The following is a 12,778-nucleotide window of genomic DNA, read 5'->3' as shown; positions in this document are numbered from 1 at the left end:
TGACTTGGGCTGGCAGACACCATAGATCCTGCCCACTGCTGAGCACAGAGCGAATGGATGAAAAACCCTAGCTCTCAACTTCCCCCTGGGGAGAGAAAGAGGTAATCTATGTGTTCAGTGACCCAACTTCTCTGGGACCACCCAAAGAATCAGAATCTTTCTTACCAATCTGGGAGCTCTAATGAGGTCTGGCCCTGTCTAGCAATCTGGGGAAGAATGAAGGTGAGACCTTGGGCTGATAAGACAACAGAGATCCTCCCCTTTGGTCAACATGGAATGAGCAGATGAAAAATCCTAACTGTTGGATTCCCTCTGGGGAAGGAAAGAGTTGATACAAGCATCCAGTGCCCCAACTTCTCAAGGGATGCCTAAAGATTAGCATCTGCCTTACCAGTTTTGAAGTTCTGACAGGTCAAACACAGTCTAACTGCCTGGGGGAGAACAGAGACAGCAGTTTGGACTGACAGTTGCCATAGCTACTCTCCCCCTGGCTCATCACAGAATAATTAAACTAAAATAAAAGCTGCCTGCTTCTCCCTGGGGAGGGAAAGAGTTCGTAAAGGCTCCCAGAATCTCTGGCCAGGCTGATTGGTGAGGGTCTTCTTCTGTTCAAGACTGCTCTGGGAAGACTGGGAAAGGTGTCTGCCTTGTCTAATGCACAAACACCAACATAGAAAGTCAAGGAAAATGAAGAATCAGGCAAAGATGTTAGAAATAAGCTAAGTCTTCAGAAACTGACCCCAAAAGAAGAGTTAGATGATTTGCCTGACAGACAACTCAAAGTAACTGTCATAATCACTGAGGTCAAGAGAACAATGCATGAAGAAAGTGAGAATTTAAACAAAGAGGCAGAAAACATTTTTTAAAGTGCCAAACAGAAATCATGGAACTGAAGAACAACATAATTGAACTGAAAACTTCACCAGAAAGAGTCAACAACAGACTAGAGTAATCTGAAGAAAGAATTAGCAAACTCAAAGATACATCATTGAAAATATTTCAGTCAAAGGAGCAAAAAGAAGAAAAGAATGAAAAAGAGTGAAGAAACCTTAAGGGACTTAAACGACATCAACAAGGACCATTATATGCATTATGAAAGTCCCAGAAGGAGAAGAGAGAGAAAGGACAAGAAAGCTTGTTCAAAGTAATAATGGCTGAAAATGTCCCAAGTCTGGTGAAGGATGGAGACATCCAGATCCAGGGAGCTCAACAGAACTCAAAAAACATGAACCCAAAGAAATCTACACCAAGACATATTATAATCAAATTGTCAAAAGTCAAGCACAAAGAAAGAATTTCAAAAGCAGCAAGAGGAAAGTGACTTGTCACATATGAGCAAACCACCATAAACCTATCAGTGAATTTTTCAACAGAAACCTTGCAAGCCAGAAGGTAGTGAGATGATATATTCAAAGTGCTGAAAGAAAAGAACTGCCAACCAACAACGTGATACAGCATGTTAACACAATTAAAGGATAAAAATCACATGATTTTCTCAATAAATGCAGAAAAAGCATTTGATAAAACTCAACATCCTTTCGTGATAAAACTCTGAACAAACTAGGAATAGAAGGAAATTACCTAAACATAATAAAAGCCACATATGAAAATCCCACAACTAACATACTCAATGGTGAAAAGCTTAAAGTTTCCTTCTAACATGGGGAAAAATGCAAGGATGCTTACTCTCACCACTTCTATTCCATGGAAGTCCTAGCCAGAGTAATTACACAAGAAAAAGAAATAAAAGGCATCCAAATTGAAGGGAAGAAATAAAATGGTTCCTGTTTACAGATGACATGATCTTATACATAAAAAACCCTAATGACTCCATTAAAAAAAATGTTAGAATAAACAAATTCAGTAAAGTTGCAGGATGCAAAATCAACATACAAAAATCAATTGCATTTCTATACACTAACAATGAACTATCTGAAAAGGAAATTAGGAAAACAATTCCATTTACAACAGCACCAACAAGAATAAAATACTTAGGAATAAACTTAACTAAGGAAGTGAAAGACGTACTCAAAACTACAAAATACTGATGAAAGAAATTAAATAAGATAAAAAAAATGGAAAGACTTCCCATGTTAATGGATTGGAAGAGTTAATACTCTTAAAATGTCCACACTACCCAAAGTGACCTCTAGATTCAATGCAATTCCTATCAAAATCTCCATGGCATTTTTTATAGAAATAGAAAAAATAATTCTAAAACTCATAAGGAACCCCAAAAGACCACAAATAGCCAAATCAATCTCAAGAAAGAGTAAAGCTGGAAGAGTAAAACTATCACACTTTCTGATTTCAAAATCCATTACAAAGCTACAGTAATCAAAACAGTATGGTACCGGCATAAAGACAGACACATAGTCCGAGGAAACAGAATAAGAGAGCCCAGAAATAAATCTCTGCACATACAGTCAAATGATCTTCAACAAGGGGTCAAGAATACACCACGGGTAAAAGGTAGTCTCTTCAAGAAACGGTGCTGGGAAAACTAAATATCCACACGCAAAAGAAAGAAATTGGACGCTTATCTTATACCATAAACAAAAATCAACTCAAAATGGATTAAAGACTTAAATGTTAGACCTAAAGCTGTAAAATTTCTAGAAGAAAACAGGAGAAAATCTTCATGATGCTGGTCTTGGCAATGATTTCATGGATCTGACAGCAAAAGCACAGGTAACAAAAACAAAAATAAGTAAGTGGGACTACATCAAACCAAAAAGCTTCTGTACAGCACAGGGAACAGTCAACAGAGTAAAACGATCTGATAAAGAGTTAATCTCCGAAAAATACAAGGAATTCCTACATCTCAATAGCAAAACAACTAATAATCCAATTTGAAAATGGGCAAAGGACTTGAACAGACATTTCTCCAAAAATGACATACAAATGGCCAACAGACAAACGAAAAAAATCTCAGCATCACTAATTACCAGGGAAATGCAACTCAAAACCACAATGAGACATCATCTCTTACCTGGCGAGATGGCTACTATGGAAAAACAAAAACAAAAGACAAAACGTGTTGGCAAAGATGTGGAAAAATTGGAACCCTCGCACACTGTTGGTTGGAATTCAAAATAGTACAGCCACTATGAAAAACAGCATGGAGGTTCCCCCCCAAATTAAAAACAGAACTACTATATGATCCAGCAATCCCACTGCTGGGTATTTATCCAAAAGAACTGAAATCAAGATCTTGAAAAGATATTAGCACTCTATGTTCATTGCAGCACTATTCACAATCGCCAAGATGTGGGAACAACCTAAATGTCCATCAGTGGATGAATGAAGAAAGAAATGTGCTATATACAGACAAATGGAATGCCATTCAGCCTTTAAAAGGAAGGAATTCTGAAATATGTAACAACATGGATGAACTATGAGGATTATACTAAGTGAAAATAAGTCAGGCACAGAAAGACAAATACTACATGACACTACTTTTATGAGGTATTTAAAATAGTCAAATTCATAGAAGCAAAGAGCTGAATGGTAGTTGCCAGGGGCTTTGGGGAATGTGAAAAGGGGTGTTACTAATGAATGGGCATAAAATTTCAGTTAAGCAAGATGAATAAGCTCTAGAAATCTGCTGTACAACATTGTGTGCATAGTCAACAATAACATATTGTACACTTAAAAAACTGAAGAGGTTATATCTCATGTTAAGTATTCTTACCATAATAAAGTAATATTTTTTTTAAAAAAAGAAATTTAGCCACTGAATCTCCTAGAGAAAACTATCCAAATACATGCACCTCTTTTTGAATCTCTATTTAGTATCCTAAAAATAAAATAAAGAAAGTTTTAACGGAGAAAAAAGAAACCAACCAAAAGTCTCATCAAGAGATTAGTTTACAACAAAATGTATAGGCTACACAAGGCAATGCACAGAACAACGAAAATAAAAGAACAGGAAATAGATCAAAATATGTTAAAAATAACAAAATAGATTTAAAATGAATAGAAACCACAGTGAAATCAACATACCCTAGGATGTGTATTCGTTTGCTAGGTCTACCATAACAAATACCATAGGCAGGATGGCTTAAACCACAGAAACTTACTTTCTAACAGTTTTGGAGTCTAGAAGTCCAAGATTAAGGTTTTGTTTTTCTGAGCTCTCTCTCCTTGACCTGCAGATGTCCATCTTCTTGCTGTGTGTTCACATGGTCGTCTCTGTGTGTGTGGCCCTGTCTGGTGTTTTAATCTTCTCTTCTTATGAAGATACCAGTCATATTAGATTAGGGCCCAACCATGTGACCTCATTTTACCTTAATTTTCTCTTTAAAAGCCCTATCTCCAAATTTAGTCACATTCTGAGATACTGGGAGTTAGGACTCAAACACAAGAATTTGGGAAGAACACAAGGCTGTAACAGTATGGAAGGAGGAAAAAAGCTGATTTGAAAATAAAATTAAGTTTATGGAAACGAAAAATACAGTCTGAAGTTCAGTTCAGAGTTTTAAGAATTAGTTACCCAAAAAACATCTGTGAATAATACATAATATGGGACAGGGAGATAGAAAGATGTAGAATAAGAAGAAACAATTAGGAGGGAAGGAGAATAAGATGAGATGGTACAATTTACGTCTTACTGAAATTCCAGAAAGGATATTATGGAAATGAGGGAAAGGCAATATCTACAGAGATAACAGTTGAGAATTTTCCAAAAATTCACAAAATATGTTAATTCCAAAATTTGGGAATCCCCCCAAATTATAAGCAAGATAAATAAAAAGAAATCCACATTTAGACATATTGTGGTAAAATGCAGAACTTCAAACACAAAGAGATCTTAACAGCAGTAATGGAGGGAGAAAAATCATTCTCTAGAATAGAATAAAAATTATAAAGACATCAGCAACAATAAATGCGATAGGATAACAGAATAATATCTTCAAAGTGCTAAAGGAAAATAAGCATCATTTCTAATTCTATATCCAGCTACACCATCATTCAAAGAAAAGAAGGCAAAATACAGAGGAAAAAAAACTTAGATGTATTTATACCAAAAAGTTAATCATAATTACTTCTACATATATTAATTATACATGATTTTTTCTTCCTTATATTATTTTGCATTTTCAAAAATTTCTATAACGAATCAACATCGCTTTTAACATCTAACATTTTAACAATTAACATTAAGCAAAAACAGAGTTAAACAATTAAAACATACATATTTGTTAAGATAAAGGAAAAAAGAATAACTTTATAGTGATTCTCTCCATTTTAATCAATTGTCTATTTTCCTTGGTGTAGTATATCTTATATCCCATTAAAATAAATAACATCATTCAAAGAGTCATTCTTTTCTAATAAAATTTGTAACTCAAAAATGACAATTTAAGACAAGAAGTAAGACAGTGACTCGGAATTCAGGCATAACGGAATTATAAAATTTTATTAACAAAATGTTATTGAGCCAACAAATCATAGAACTTACAATTTGAGGTGTCTGCTCTGGATCTCTCATTGACGGTTTGTTCTTCCAGCATGAGCCTCTCAAGTCAGCAGTCAGAAGGGTGACCCAGTGAGTCAAAGTAGGAATCCTTTTGGGATTCCACACTCAGTTAATCTTGGTTTGATTTAGAGATTACCTTTCTTTAATCACCTTCATTTTTAGTTTTTAGCATTTTTTTACCAACATCTCGATTATTTTTTATTAACATACTTGGCTGATTATAAGTTGATAGCTGTTGCTAAATCTTTCCTTCCAAAACAACGCTTCATAAACAAAATATTTGAAAATAAAGTCAGTAAGAAACGATCACATCACATTGCTATTTCACAAGCACTTTCAAAATGAAAAACTATCATAGTTAATATGTCTAAAAAGTAATGCTCTTCATCATAGTTCCTTAAATTGGGCGTAATTATCAAAATATATCACAACAAACGACCTGGCCATTTTGTCTTTCAGTATTTCTTTGGAATATGCCATTATTTTAGAAAAATCATATTACTTTTTTTGTCTAAATATTGCTTTCATATAAATATAAAGCTTTGACCTTGTGATTTTCAATATTTCATTGCAGTTTTACTAGCATTTGGGCTCTGGCAGAATCCTGCTATTTTCCTTGCAATAAAATGACTTTAAAATAACTTTCCAGCGTACACTTCACTTGGTGAGCAAGGAAGATGATGGCTTTAAAAAATCTCTAATCAATCTGTAAAGCACTCTTGAGAATTTCAAGTTACTGTTTGAATTCTTTGCATGCAGAGATTTGTAGGAATTTATGGACATTTTCCTCCTATTGTTTTCTATAAAATATTCCCAGTTTATTAATTTGCAATCTTTATTCATGTTGACTAAGTATGAAAAAAATAATCTCAAAGGGAGAAGCTTCAAATAAAGTCATCGAGCAGGAACTTATTTTAGCTCAAAAGAATTTCCATTGGAAAAGCTTCTATTTTGTTGATATTTCCTTAAAAAAGAAAAGTCTCTTTCTCTTCCAACATTTAATGGAAAGGTTCCATTTTGCAAATAAAAGAAGACATTTCAGTATGCGGGCTGATTTTTAAATGAACATTCCATTTTGCATGATTGAAGAAAAATGAGATTAACAAAGAAATAGTAATAGAATGTGACAAAATGCTTTCCTCTTTCTTCTTTCAGACACAAAATTCGAGTAACAAATGCTTCAGTTCAAACCCATGGCATCACATCCTAACTGTTTCGTGCCTCTTTTGCTCTTTATTGGTTTCTAAAAGGGTCTATCAATAAGGGAAATTTATGTTCTAATCTCTTCCACTCCAGAATATCAAATCTTTCCTAAGGTCATGATTTTCTTTTAAGTCACAAAGAAATGTTAGTAGATGCTGATAAAAAGAGATTAAGTGCAGTGGAAAAGGTCAGGTGCTCAGCACCGATTAAAACACTATGTCAATGTAATACTATGCCAATCTAGTCAAGGAGCACCATTTAGATAAATCAGGAGTGGGAAAATAATAGTATATTTTTTAATAGCTCCTGGTTATGAGCATTCTGCTTTCACATGCTCATGGGAGGTTATATGGGGCAATAGAGGGGCTTGCAAGCTTTTTTAAAACAACTATTCATGGCAAGAATTCTATTATGCATTATGAACCAACACATAAAAATACATACAGTTTATGAAATAATATCTAACCTTAATATGTGCCATTAGACATATTCTATTCTTCTTTTAAAAAAAAAATGCTTGTTTAGATCCTTAGACTGGAGTGTGACTTGTTAACTGTGAGCTTGAACAAGCTGTTTAATCTCTTCGCATCTCAGTTTTTTCATTCTACGTTTACGAAATTAAATGAGATAACATATGTGAAATTCTTGGTACCATGAGCTCTCAATGTACGTGAATTCCCTCCTGTTCACAACACTCTTTTGACTTTACATAGAGTTTATGCTCACATTATGTTGACAAAAATAAAACTTAAATGCATCAAAAAAATTTAAATGATTATACACACAAACTATGATAGATAACTACAGTAATGACTCTTACTTTATCATACCTCCTTGTATCCATGACCCTGCATGGTCCACTTCCTCACCAACACGTGACTTGCTTTGACCAATGGGATATAAGCAAATGTGACAGAAGTGGAGGCTTAAAAGTTGCTTGTGCATTGGCCTTGCCTTCCTGCTGCTGGGAATTCTCTTGCGACTTTTGGAATGCTGCCCCCATGTGAACAAGCCTGTACAAGTCAGCTTGGGACTTGTGATCCAGCTGACAGCAGGAACCAACAGACAAACATGTGAGTAAGGCCACCCTAAAGCATGTCAGACTAAAGCTGAACGAGACGAGCAAAGGAACACCCAGCTAGGCCCAGCTTGAATTGCTGACCCACAGATACATGAGTAAATAAAATGGCTGTTTTCCTCAAGCCACTAAATAAGTTGGCTTCGAGCCACTAAATTTTGGGGTGGTTTATTATGCAGCTCTTTCAATTGCCTAGTTATTTTCAACTTTGTAGTAAGAATTTAAAAATAAGATTTGTTAATCTTCTGGAGAAGACACAGATTAAAGAAATCCTTAACAAAGGGAAAAGTTGTCAAAGGACTTTTTCCAGGAAATTCATGTAGCTCAAGTCTTTGATGCTGAACTCCTAAGCAAAATATCGAATACATAAATACTCTCTTTTTCTGATTGGTGTGATCACAGGAGAAGTAAAAGAAGGAATATCTTATTCCTAGGTTGCTCCCAGGGGAGATTGTGACTGAGCAATTCGGGGTGTGATCTTTCCTGAAGAAGAGTGGCAGACAAAATGATTTTTAAAATAAAAAGAGACCTTTTCCCAGTATGAGTGAAGGGGAAAATATCAAGATGCCATCTGAAAAACTTGTCAAGTATATGTGGGAAAGTAGATAAAATAACTACAGTAACATAGAAAAATTAAATCGTAATAAGTTTAGTATCAATATAAAAGGAGATTTCATCACTGGTCTTCCTGGATACTTTAGTTCATAGAAACTTGATCAAAACAGATGATTTTAAAAATATGGGCCATAATAAGTTACCTCAGGAGAAATCTGGGAAATAAAACACACATACAGGATCTAAGCAGAAACAAAAGTATCTTAAAATAAATAAGTACAAGACTACAAGATTTAACTATAACTTGATCTAAGATATTATTTTTGAATGTGTTTAATTAGAAGGGAAATGGCTAGAAAACAAGAGTGTGCACATTTCTTGTTTGGACTCATCTTTCCCTGAACCCAATGAAGAGGGCACCTGTCAAGTCAGTGTGCAGACTGAGTTTGCCTAGCAGACATCTCCCTTTTGCAGAGATGGAGACATTAGGACCTGAAATCATTAAATACTGAATTGTGCACCCATTCCCCTTTAGTCAGATTCACACTCGTCCTGGACCCCTCTGATAATCTGACTTCCAAATTTTTACTCCTTGCAGAAACTATTTAAGCTGACGCAAACATTCAATTCTCCCAACATTTGTGCTCTTGTCCTAAAATAATAAATTTACATTCCTACTTATAGATGAAAAGAAAATTTTGTTTACTTATACAATAAAAAATCTAGTATCTCTTGAAAGTGCAGTTTCTGTAGAAGAATTCATATTCCTCTTCATTTAGATTTAATTTTAGGAGGCAATATTTTGCTCCGTCACAAACATTTATGTCTCCTGTTTTTCATAACATTAAAGAATTTTGGACTTAGAAGAGACATTAGAGGTCATCAGGTTTAAGCAGTCCCCTAAAGCAGAAATCTTTTCTATATTCTACCTGACAAGTGGTTTATTTAGTAGTTGCTTGGTAGGGAACTTCTACTGGCAGCGAACTAACTCATTGCTATATAAACAAAACAGTCCCTTTAGTTTCAGATGGCTTTAATAGTTAAAAAGCTCCTGCTTATATTAAGCCCAAATTGATTCTCTGTAACTGTGATCCATTCATCTTTCTTCTTTTCTGTCCTCTGGCACTACATAGCTTAAGACTATTCCCAATTGTACACGACAGCTCTTCAAGTATTTGAAGACAGCAATAACATTCCCCTGACTAAACCCCAGATTTAACAGTTCCTTAAATAAAATAGTCAGAAAACCCTTTATAAGTGTGCTCTGGCCTCCAAATGCAAGCAGATGGCCCAGGAACCTTTTAGCATATGGACTGAGACCCGGGTCAAAATGTGCTAGACATAGTCTGATATTGCAGAGTACCATTCATTTCTTTATTTCGGAAAACAAGGCTACCTACGATGGCATTAGCTCTTTTAAACGTCATGACACACTAGGGACTCCCATTCAGCCTCCAGTCAGCTAAAACTTTAAGAGCTTCACTAAACAAACTTCTATTAAGAGTACAACCTGTATTTCTCTGGTAGACTTTCTAATCCAAGTGTGGGCTTTGAAGTTGTCTCTAATTTCACTTATGTTACTTTCAACCCACCACTCTAGAGTATGGAGATTCTTCTGAATGCTGATTCCTTTAACTACTTTTCTCAGCTTCTCTCAGCTTCTTTACCATCATCCAAACTACCGATAGGCTGATAGGCTAAGGGCAGACCTGGAGCCCAATTGCACACCATTAGAGACTGCTGAGGGTCATCTGGCTCCTGGTCTTTTTAACATGTGCTTCTCCACGTCATCTCAAAACCATAATGCTTTCTGCTTTTCTCTAGTATAAAATAATGATTCATCATCACAAAGACACTGGCTTTCTAGCAGAAATGCCCCTTGTTTAATGGAGAATGCATTGTATTCTGGGAGTCTGCCAACATTTGGTGTATAAAGGTTGATTTTAAAAGGAAAAGAATGCATTTTTCACACATTATATTACTTAATCACCAAACTAATCCTATAATGGAGGTATTACCACTTGTGCTTTACAGCTGGGAAAACTCAATGTGGCTAAAACTGCAGGTTCTCTAGAGTCAGAAAGCCTGCATTTGTATTCTGACTCTGCCCGATATGGTATCAGCTATGTGACCGTCAACAAACTACTTAATCTCTGTTAGCAGTCTCTCCTCCTAAGATTTTCATGAACGTTAAATAAAATGACACATATAAATCATGTAATACAGCACCTGGCAAATAGTAAGGTCTGGATAAGTATTATCTAGAATTATTATAGCCTAAGACAAGAGACTTAGAAAAGTGGCAGAGACAGGATCTGAAGCAGAGTCTGACCCCAAAACCATCACAAATATGTATAGTCAAGGACACATAGAACTAATTTTATTTTTCCCCTGGAAAATACAATTTGTCTTCCTGACTATATCCTCTGAACAATAAAAAATAAAAATAGGATTTTGAGATTAATAAAAGGAACAATGCAGCCAAAGACATAGCCCAGTTAGAGATTCTATAGCAACAAGTTAAGAATGAAAAGCAGGCTAAAAACTAGGTCACAGGAAAGATGATTTACAAGGCAGACAAGCGGTAGCTCAAGCAAGGGCATTTGTGAGGCAGCAACAAATTCACTTGCTTTCAAGTATTTGAGGGCAATTGTGGTTTTGATGGGTTATACACATTGCATTGTCCTGGTTCTTAATACCTCCCTAACCTTCCTGGGCTTTAGATGGCCTCTATATTTTCATAAATAAAGACTAACACTCAGGAGGCTAAATTATTCATTAGAGTACTTATTATCAACAGACCCATCAATATTATTAAGGATGTAAATCTCAATAGAAGACATACAAATGGTCAACAGATATATGAAAAAATGCTCAACATCACTAATCATCAGGGAAATGCAAACTAAAATCACAATGACATATCACCTTACACCTGTTAGAATAGCTGTCATCAAAAAGACAAGAGATAACAAGTATTGGCAAGGATAGGGAGAAAAGGGAACCCTTATACACTTGTGGTGGGAATGTAAATTGGTACAGCCATTATTGAAAACAGTATGGAGGTTCCTCAAAAATTAAAGGTGGAGCTACCATATGATCCAGTAATTCCACATCTAAGTATATACTCAAAGGAAAGGAAATCATTGTCTCAAAGAGATACCTGTGCTCCCAGGTTCACTACACTGTTATTCACAGTAGCCAAGAAATGCAAACAACTTAAGTGTCCATCAAAGGATAAATGGACACAGAAAATGTGGTACATACATACAAAGAAATATTAGTCAGCCTTAAAAAGAAGGAAATCCTGTCATATGCGACAACATGGATGAACTTAGAGGACATAATGCAAAGTGAAATAAGCCAGTCACAGAAAGACAAATACTACATGATCTCACTTACATGTGGAATCTAAAAAGTTGACCTCATAGAAGCAGGGAGTAGAAGGATGGTTGCCAGGGGGTGGGGGAAGCGGGAAATGGGGAGATGTTGATCAAAGAGTATAAAGTTTCAGTTATGGAAGATGAATAAGGTCTAGAGATCTAATGTACAGCAATGTGACTATAGTTATTATGTAGTATTGTAGACTTGAAATTTGCTAAGAGAGTAGATCTTAAATGTTCTCACTACAAAAAAAAAGGGAACTATGTGAGATGATGAAGATGTTAGTTAGCTTGATTATGGTAATCACTTCACAATGTTTATATACAACAAATCATCACCTTGTACACCTTAAACAGGTACACTTTTTGTCAATTATAACTCAATAACACGAATAACTCAATAAAGCTGGGGAGAAAAGGATTTAAAGATAGGAGAAGACACAATTGTCTACGGTTTTTTAGTAAAAAAAATCTATTTCCACGTTGTAGCAAAGTTGGGGAGGTTATTTAAATACATGATAACTGGAATAAAAGACCAAAAAAATGTGCATCTGGAACAAGGTAAGGTAAGATAGAGGGACAGATCATAAATTTTGGTTATTTTAGTTATTAGATTAAGAAGACAAAGAGAAGTAAGAACAGAAATTCTGTTCTTCCAAGAGAAGAGAAAGGAGCATCCTTCCACGATCGGGTATCAGTCAGTCTAACGTGCATTTAATCCTTAAGCACTCTTTGAAAATACGTTAAAGGATCAAGAACTCAGAAAGAGAGCCAGTACTTCCCCAAACTCACTTCCCAAAGAATAATTCCCAGCTACATATTCCTTCATTTTAAACAAAGAATAATATCAGCATTTTCCTGCCAAAACGAGAAGTTTGCTGAATAAACTCAAATTTTAAAATGCTGAAGCTTTAAAGTCTCTAATATTGGGACTCAACGAGAGACAGACAATCAGGGCTTCTCTAGACACTGAGATCGAGGAGAAAAAACAGTGAAATGTCACAGCTCTGTGTCAGCTGAAAAACCAGGTAGAATGACACAGACAGATCTTTCCAGAGCATGACAAAGGCAGGAAAC

General features: G+C 35.4%; 1 protein-coding gene across 8 annotated transcripts in view; it reads right to left on the bottom strand.

Moving 5' to 3' along the window:
* Positions 1-12,778, bottom strand: part of TMEM117 (transmembrane protein 117) — a 423,429-nt gene that overhangs the window by 311,199 nt on the left and 99,452 nt on the right. The window contains exon 1 of one of the 8 annotated variants that reach the window (XM_070494079.1): positions 5,465-5,736. The exons of the other annotated variants lie outside the window; for them this stretch is intronic. The gene's annotated coding sequence lies outside the window, so the exon portion shown is untranslated. Of the gene's footprint in view, positions 1-5,464; positions 5,737-12,778 lie in introns of those variants that run through there. 8 annotated transcript variants of the gene reach the window in all.

The sequence above is a fragment of the Equus asinus genome, chromosome 22 (genome assembly GCF_041296235.1).
Source record: "Equus asinus isolate D_3611 breed Donkey chromosome 22, EquAss-T2T_v2, whole genome shotgun sequence".
Classification (NCBI taxonomy): Eukaryota; Metazoa; Chordata; class Mammalia; order Perissodactyla; family Equidae; genus Equus; species Equus asinus.
The sequence above is the reverse complement of the archived record's forward strand: the minus strand, read 5'-3'. Positions and strand labels throughout refer to the sequence as shown.